Here is an 8,935-nt window from a genome sequence, read left to right on the forward strand (position 1 = left end):
CAAATTACACAGTGATAACATAATGAAATGATGTTCTTTGCATCATGAAAAGGTTCCTCAGACTGATGGAAAATGTGCTGTAGATTGTTCTACATAGAACCGTTTTGAAAAGGGTTCTATATTAGCACCCAAATGGGTTCTTCTAAAAAGACTTTGTTGCGCCTATTGATAGTTCCCCAATTTTGGTACAACTTTAAAAAAGATGGTTCCTCAAGGGTTCTTTAGTCAAGGAACTGGTTCTACATAGACTCGAAGAGCACTTTGCATGATTACAGGGTTCTTTGCATCGTGAAATCGGTCTTCATATTGATGGAGAGTGTGCTGTAGATGATTCTACATAGAACCTTTTAGAAATGGGTTCTATATATCACAAAAAAGTGTTCTTCTATTGGTACAGGATTGACATTGTAACAATAGAAAATCCCTTTTTGGTGCTATATAGAACCCTTTTCAATAATGTTCTATGTAGAACAATATGAAACACATTCTTCATCAATGCAAAGAACCATTTTATGATTATAGGGATTCTTTGCTAAATGATAGCGTTCTTCAGATTGATGGAAAATGTGCTGTAGATGGTTCTATGTAGAACCATTCTAAAAAGGGTTCTATATTAGCACCCAAAAGGGTTCTTTTAAAAAGATTTTGTTGTGCCTATTGATAGTTTTCCAATGACGTCACTGCCTTGCTGCCACCATTTTGGTACCCCTCAAAAAGGTGGTTCCTCAAGGGTTCTTTAGTCAAGGAACTGGTTCTACATAGACTCAAAGAACCCTTTGCATGATTAAAGAGTTCTTTGCATCATGAAATGGTTCTTCAGATTGATGGAAAATGTGCTGTAGATGGTTCTAGGTAGAACCTTTTTTATAAAAAGTGTTCTATATAACATACAAAGTGGTTCTTCTATTGTCACAAGCTTAACACTGTAATAATACAAGAACCCTTTTGGGTGCTATATAGAACCATATACAACACGTTCACCATCAATCTGAAGAAACATTTCATGATGCAAAGAACCCTTTAATCATGCAAAGGGTTCTTTGAGTGTTCATGTTTCTATATAGAACCATTTTCTTTACTAAAGAAACGTTGAAGCGCCATCTTTTTTAAGAGTGCAGGCGACTTCAAGTTCGTTCAGCAGTGCAGTGGCTGTTTGTAGTGAGATAACAAAGTGTATTAATAGTGATTTGGTTTCGTTTGATTTGTTGCTGTAGTGACGACAAATGAAAGCTGAAATGTGAACGGCTGAGATTTCCCTGCTGCATTTTCCGCATAGTAGCACGTTAAATAGTCACTCCACAGAATATGTTTCCACTGCTCCAGAGTCCAGTGGTGGTGCTTTACACCACTCCATCCGATGCTTGGCATTGTGCTTGGTGATGGAAGGCTTGCATGCAGCTGCTCGGCCATGGAAACCCTGCCATGAAGCTCCCGGTGCAGTTTCTGTGCTGATGTTGATGTCAGAGGAGGTTTGAACTCTTCAGTTATTGATCAGCAGAGCGCTGGAGACTTTTATGCACTATGTGTCTCAGGACTCGGCAGCCCACTCTGTAACTAACTGAGTTGCTGTGGTTCCCAAACACTCCCATTTCTCAACAATACCGCTCACAGTTGATCTAGGAGGGAAGAAATTTTGCAAAATGACTTGTTGTCACAGTGGCTAGGTGCTTGATTTTATACATCTGTGGCAATGAGACTGAATGAATATATATATGGCTGTTGTGCAGAAGAAAACCTTATATCTCCAAAATGGTAACTTTACAGGAGAAGAGAAAAACCTACTATACTTTTAATGTAAGTCAATGGAACCAAACTTTCTTCCTAGTCATTTAGGGTCATTTATTTTAGTCTATTCATCAGGAATTTACATACAATGTAAAGAGCAACAGGTATTTTCAAATTATGTCAAAAACTGAAAGATAAGAGGTTTTCTTATGACAACAGCGATATATATATATATATATATATATATATATACATATATATATATATATATATATATATATATATATATATATATATATAGGGTTTTTCCTGTCTTCTGCCCTATGACCTCTAAGATAGGCTTCAGCACCGCCCCCTGCAACTGGCTTAGATAATGCGCTTGTGTGTTAAACTGAATATATTATATACAAATTATGTCAAAAACTGAAAGATAAGAGGTTTTCTTATGACAACAGCGATATATATATATATATATATATATATATAGGGTTTTTCCTGTCTTCTGCCCTATGACCTCTAAGATAGGCTTCAGCACCCCCCCCTGCAACCGGCTTAGATAATGCGCTTATGTGTTAAACTGAATATATATGAATGAGTTAAGAAACATAATGAGTCCAGATGTTTCTGCATGATACAGTTAAGCAATGGCCTTCCTTCTTCTGCAGCAGGTATGAAACAGCTGAGCTGAGCAGGTCCAGCTGACCTTGATTTTGGATTGTGGATCAACATGGCGAGAGCAAATGATCTAATTGACTTAGAAAGAGGCTGCATTATTTGGGCACAGAGCTTCAGTCACAAGTTCGGCTTCAGCTCTACCTAAACACACATACACACGACACATACAATACAGAAAACACGCACAAAAATTCCTGTGCAATTTAAGTGGTGTGACTGCATGACAGACAAAGGAATGCTGTTACACTGGGTAATCCTAAACCTGCACCTTTAGAGACGAACTGCAGACTCCAGATAAAGAGCTCCAGATTTCCAGCCTGCTGCCCTGATACTCCGGTCACTTTATCATCTTCCTTCTGTTTCTCTACAACACCAGAAGGCCATGAATGGATGAGTAGAACATTTTCAGTAGTGCATTGTAGAGCAACAGCACTGACCTTGTTTAAAGAGCCAATATCACAGAAAACCAAACTTATAAACAAGAGTTTATGTGGTAGGTAAATAAAGGTTTTAAAATGTCCACTCACCACTCCAAACCACCCATAAGCTGCAAAAACAGACTGTTTTGAATTTACTATTTTTGTGATGTCACAAAAACCAACACATTTACATGTATCTGCCTATTCTGCCTACAGTGTAGCCCCACACACTCACGCTGAAGTTATAAGGAGTGTTTAATCCCAGACTGCTTTTTGAATAAGGCACAATACAAGGCAGCCAATCAGAACAAAGCTAATTTACATATACATCAGCACTCAAAACACTAAAATTACTCTATTTTTGTTTTAAATTCATTTTCTGTCATTGATTTTACTGAACAAAAGCATGTAAGTCAGTGAAACTGAGTCAGTTGTGTTGTTGTAATGGAAGTGAGTTGTAAGATTCACTTGATAAGGGTTGTTTGGTCAGTGTAAGCTTATTAAATAAAACTCAACATCTTTCCCATTGGCTCCTGCATCACCTATTTGCATAATGCTTTACTTGCTTTGCTCTGCCCTCTTTGTGTAATCTGGACTGCTTTCTCATTGTGCTTTCCATTGTGTGTCCATCTTTCATAAACTCCACAGTTACCTGTCAGGTGTATATTATTATTGGCTGTAAGTGCAAGTTACTATGTGCCTTACGTTCATAAAAATGTGGTTCTTTAAGGGTTCTTTAGTAAAGAAAATGGTTCTATATGGAACCATAAACACTCAAAGAACTCTTTGCTTGATTAAAGGGTTCTTTGCATCATGAAAGGTTTTTTCAGATTGATGGAGTGTGCTGCTAGTGGTTCTGTATAGAACCTTTCTGAAAAAAATGGTTCTTTAAGTGTTCATGGTTAAATATGGAACCATTTTCTTTACCAAAGAACCCTTAAGGAACCATCTGTTTAAAGAGTATACTATGCTTGCGAGATCCTGCTTCTAACAATGGAAGAACACTTTTAGTGCTATATAGAACCATTTTCAAAAAGGTGCTATATAGAACCACCTGCAGCACATTTTCCATCAATTAAAGGAACCATTTCATCATGCAAAGAACCTTTTAATCATGCAAAGGGTTCTTTGAGTGTTCAGGGTTCTATATAGAACCATTTTCTTTACTAAGGAACCCTTGAAGAACCATCTTTTTAAAGAGTGTATTATGGTTGTGATGTCAAACTTGTATCAATAGAAGAACGCTTTTTGGTGCTATATAAAACCCTTTTCAAAAAGGATTATATCAGATACGTATCCGATTCGTGGCCTTGCGACCTTAATGTGACGCTCAGATCGGAATGCATGTGCTTTTTTCCACTGCACTGCGCCATCATTCAGTGTTACCTTGGCAGCAGCGCTGAACAGAAGTTAAAACCTGTAAACGGTGGAAAAGCAGCTCATCTCACCTTTTTCTCCTTCGTCTCGCTCTAATAATGAAGCTGAGAGCTGATCAGAGTTAATTATCTTCTCAGCGAAGCTCGTTCTGCTCGTTAGTTTGTGCTGATGATGCTCATGATTCATTCACTTCACATTACTGAGTAGGATGTGCTCATGTGGGTCATTTCAGGACGCCGGTTTGAATCACTTACCTAAACGAGTGTGAACCATCGTGACAGAGAGATCAGATTTGAGCAGAAAATCGGATTTGAGCAATGAGGCTTGTAATATGAACATAGCTAAAGTGGCTCAGGTTGGATTTCAAAAGATCAGATTTGTGTGTCCACACAGCTCTAAAACATCAGATCTGAGTCACATCAGGGCAAAAAATCTGATTTGTGCCACTTCAGCCTGGTAATGTGAACGTAGCCTAAGAGCTGTGTCTTGTTCACACTGTGAGTTGGGCTTGTTTGGTGTGTCAGGTGGAGATTCACAAACCTTCAGGCAATCGCGCTTTGAAAGTAGCTAAAAAGTAGCCACTACATTTTCTGGAAAAGTTCAGGGTTCTATATAGAACCATTTTCTTTACTAAGGAACCCTTGAAGAACCATCTTTTTAAAGAGTGTATTATGGTTGTGATGTCAAACTTGTATCAATAGAAGAACCCTTTTTGCTAGCTACAAATTTTGGGAAAATAGCTACAAAGTAGCTAACTACTAATTTCTCAGTAGCTAAATCCAACAGTCCAACCCAGTGGAATGGTTGGAAAACGGTAGAAATGAATCCTGATGCTTTTGAAATGTAATACCACACAAACATCAGGGAGAAGAAATAAAATGCCAGAAAAACGCAGGAGACGGGCTCTTTAATGAGTTATCTACCCGCCTCTGATGGTCATTTAATTGTCTCGGGATAAAAGAGAATAAGAGGATGTAACAAACCTAATAATCAGATCAAGAAAAGAGGCTTAAGTCTTTAGTTTAAGGGTCAATTAGTCTCTCCCCCTCTTTAATTAAACCTGCATCTGGTTGTGGCGGCACTGTCCCTGCCTGCGAGTGGTTTGGGTCACCGAGGGGGGCGTGTGGAAACGTGCTTGTGGGTGCTTTCAACAGGTCAGGGGTCAGCGCATAAAAAGCTGTTTAGGAGAAGAGCCATCGGGGGTGAATAAAGGAGCGGCACCCCGACGCATGGCACCCTCATTGTGTCCGGATGACCCACGCGTCTGTGCATATGGCAGCAAAGCCCAGAGTGAAAGCGTGTAAATCAAGAGACGTCCACCCAGCAGCGACTGGCCTATTGTTGTTGGACAGTTTACAGCCTTGTGATGAAAGGACGAAGCCTGCGTGAGGGAGCAGGCCATTAAACAGCTTTAATTAAGTAAACGGGCCTTCATAGAGGTGCTTGACTGGGCTGAACAGAACCGGCCTGAACACATTTAAAGGAACAGTTTCTCCCCTCTTAGCCCAAATGTAGTCAGTCAGCTGAGACACAGCTACAAGGGCAAAAGTACTAGATTGTACACACTTAAAAGGGTTTCTTTCAGGGTTTCAAGGGTTCTTTAGTAAATGCAATTCTATTTACAGCCATGACTTCTATATAGAACCATTTGCATTCTTAAATGGTTCTTTGCATGGTGCAGTGGTTCTTCAGATTGATGGAGAATGTGTTGTATATGATTCTGCACAGCACCAAAAAGGACTCTGCTGTTGTTACAATGTCAAGCTTGTAACAGAAGAACGCTTTTTGGTACTACATAGAACACTTTTCAAAAAAGGTGATACATAGAACCATCTACAACACATTCTCCATCAATTTAAAGAGCCATTTCACCATGCCAAGAACCATTTAATCATGCAAAGGGTTCTATGAGTGCTCATAGTTCCAGATACAATGTCAAGCTTGTAACATAATAACGCTTTTTGGTACTACATAGAACCCCTTTCAAAAAAGATGCTATAAAGAACCATCTACAACACATTCTCCATCAATTTGAAGAACAATTTCACATTGCAAAGAACCAGAACCATTTAATCATGCAAAGGGTTCTTTGAGAGCTCATTGTTCTATATATGATGCCAAGATTGTAACAGAAGAACTCTTCTTGGCATTATATAGAACCCCTTTCAAAAAGGTGCTAAAAAGAACCAGCCACAACACATTCTCCATCAATCTGAAGAACCATTTCACATTGCAAAGAAGCATTTAATCATGCAAAGGGTTCTTTGAGTGCTCATGGTTTCTAGATACGATGTTAAGCTTGTAACAGAAGAACCTTTTTTGGTACTACATAGAACGCTTCTAAAGGGCCTGTATTCTACATTTTTCTTGTATAGTTTTCTTGTATATTTTGTTCCACTTATAACATCTGTGCGGCTTTATGTACCAAAAGTGGTCATGATAAGTTTCTATGTACGATTTTCCACCCTCTTTTTCCCTTAGAACTACTCAGGCTGTTTTTCTTACAGTGTCTTTAAGATTTAGTTTGTTTCAGTGCATTTTACACCGATCAGCCATAACATTATGACCACCTCCTTGTTTCTACACTCATTGTCTATTTTATCAGCTCCACTTACTATATAGGTGCACTTTGTAGTTCTACAATTACAGACTGTAGTCCATCTGTTTCTCTGCATACTTTGTTAGCACCCTTTTACCCTGTTCTTCAGTGGTCAGGACCCCCATGGACCCTCACAGAGCAGGTACTATTTGGGTGGTGGATCATTCTCAGCACTGCAGTAACACTGATGTGGTGGTGGTGTGTTAGTGTGTGTTGCGCTGGTCTTAGTGGATCAGACACAGCAGTGCCGCTCATCAGTATTTCCGTTACTCCCTATCTGTTGGTTCAGACCAGTCAGCTTTCATAAGGCTTAATAGATGTGGCCTGCCCTCTAGTGGCTTGGTTCAGGCAGTGCAGTGTTGTGTATAAACTACAATTAAGCCCATACCAATCAAAATACTTTAAACAGTAAATACATAGAAAAAATGTGCACCATATTGAAGTGTGTTACAGAAATGTTTACACACATATATATACACACACACACACATGCATGCATGAGGATCATTGAATGTTGTCTGCCAACACTTTGTCTACAACTGCAGGGTAATGAAGTGTACTGGCAAAATTACAGCTGACCCCTCCCATCCTGGACATCATCACCTCTTCCAGCCACTTTCCTCTGATAAAAGATTCAGGGCCATCAAAACCAGCACAGCCAGGCATGATAACAGCTTTTTCCCCAGAGCTGTAGCTCATTAACCACAGTGGACACTCACACATTACACTTATCTTCCTTACTGTATTACAGCTCCTTCTGTAACATAATGCTTACTTGCACAGCTGAACAGAAGTTTGATTTCTGTAATATCATAATATTTTTTATAATAGTTATTACTGTATGTTTACTCAGACCTACATATGTACATTCACTCTTCTATTTAGCTCCTCATTCATTCACAGGTCTATCTATTACTCTATACACACACACACACACACACACACACACACACACACACAAAGGACTTTATGAATCTATGAAAACTCTTTTGTTCCCCATTTGCATGTGTTTCCCTGACTTTGCTGTTTTTGGCCAGCATGTTTATAATAATTAAAACGACTTATAAACAAAGTCCCTTGTCGGTAGGGCCTCTACTGAAAATGATCAGCGCGCCCCCTGCTGTTTGCATTCAGACTTAGGTGAACGCTGAACTGCAGGTGGTGCGCATTACAGACTGTGCCGTGTCGCCCCGCATTCGTATTAGACACCATTTCAATATTCTAAACGATTAACTGTGTCAAAAACAGAAATAACAGGCTTATTTTTAGGAGCGTTTCCCTAAGAGACTACAAACTCTGTAGCTCGGGTGACGTCACCTTCACAGAGCCTACCATGCGGCGCGGGCGCTGACGCATGGGTCTTGTAGTTCTACTGTAAAATTATCTTCACAGGCGGCTCAACTATTTTAGGATGACACTGTATTTGTATCTAATGTGCTTCTACCGTCGCACCATGACTGTTTTCCTAAATTCACAGCTTAAGGTGATTTTTAATCCCTAAGGCGAAAGGTTTGGCGATTCAGTGTTTTGGAACAACCAGCAGATGGCGTAGTTCTGCACTTCATCTGCTGCTACTCGCTGGATAGAGGACCGTCAAACTATTTTTCAAAACAAAAGTCCCATGCTAAAGGCAAAATGGTCATTGTAGTACACTCAGCTAATCTTTCTTCATTAATCATAAAGTTTTGGGTTCAATCAAACTAACCCTCTACTGCAATATGAGAGCAATTAAAAGTAAATAAATAAATATTCGATTCACTTTTCTTGCATAAAATGGACCTGATTGTGTGTTGTGTATGTTGCTCGAGAGGAAATGATATAGAGCCCTGTTCCCGGAGGTGGTGAGACCTGGCTTGTGGCTGGTGAAATCCATTCCACTGTCGCAGTGTTGCTTCTAGGTAACAAGCATATTTCTGTAAATTCTCATAACAAAAAAAAAAAAAAAGTGATACTGAATGCTGAAAAAGAGGTTTAAAAGTGCCCACTAAGAGATGCCTTTTATTGACTTACTCAAACTCCTCCCTTTATTGTTAACCTTATTATTGTCTTTATTGTGCAATAAAACATGAATTTCTGACAAGTAATGATTTTTAAACTTCAAAACACGACATGACGCATAAATGGACTGCAGGTTTTTTTA

Source organism: Colossoma macropomum, unplaced genomic scaffold (genome assembly GCF_904425465.1).
Source record: "Colossoma macropomum unplaced genomic scaffold, Colossoma_macropomum, whole genome shotgun sequence".
NCBI classification, from domain to species: Eukaryota; Metazoa; Chordata; class Actinopteri; order Characiformes; family Serrasalmidae; genus Colossoma; species Colossoma macropomum.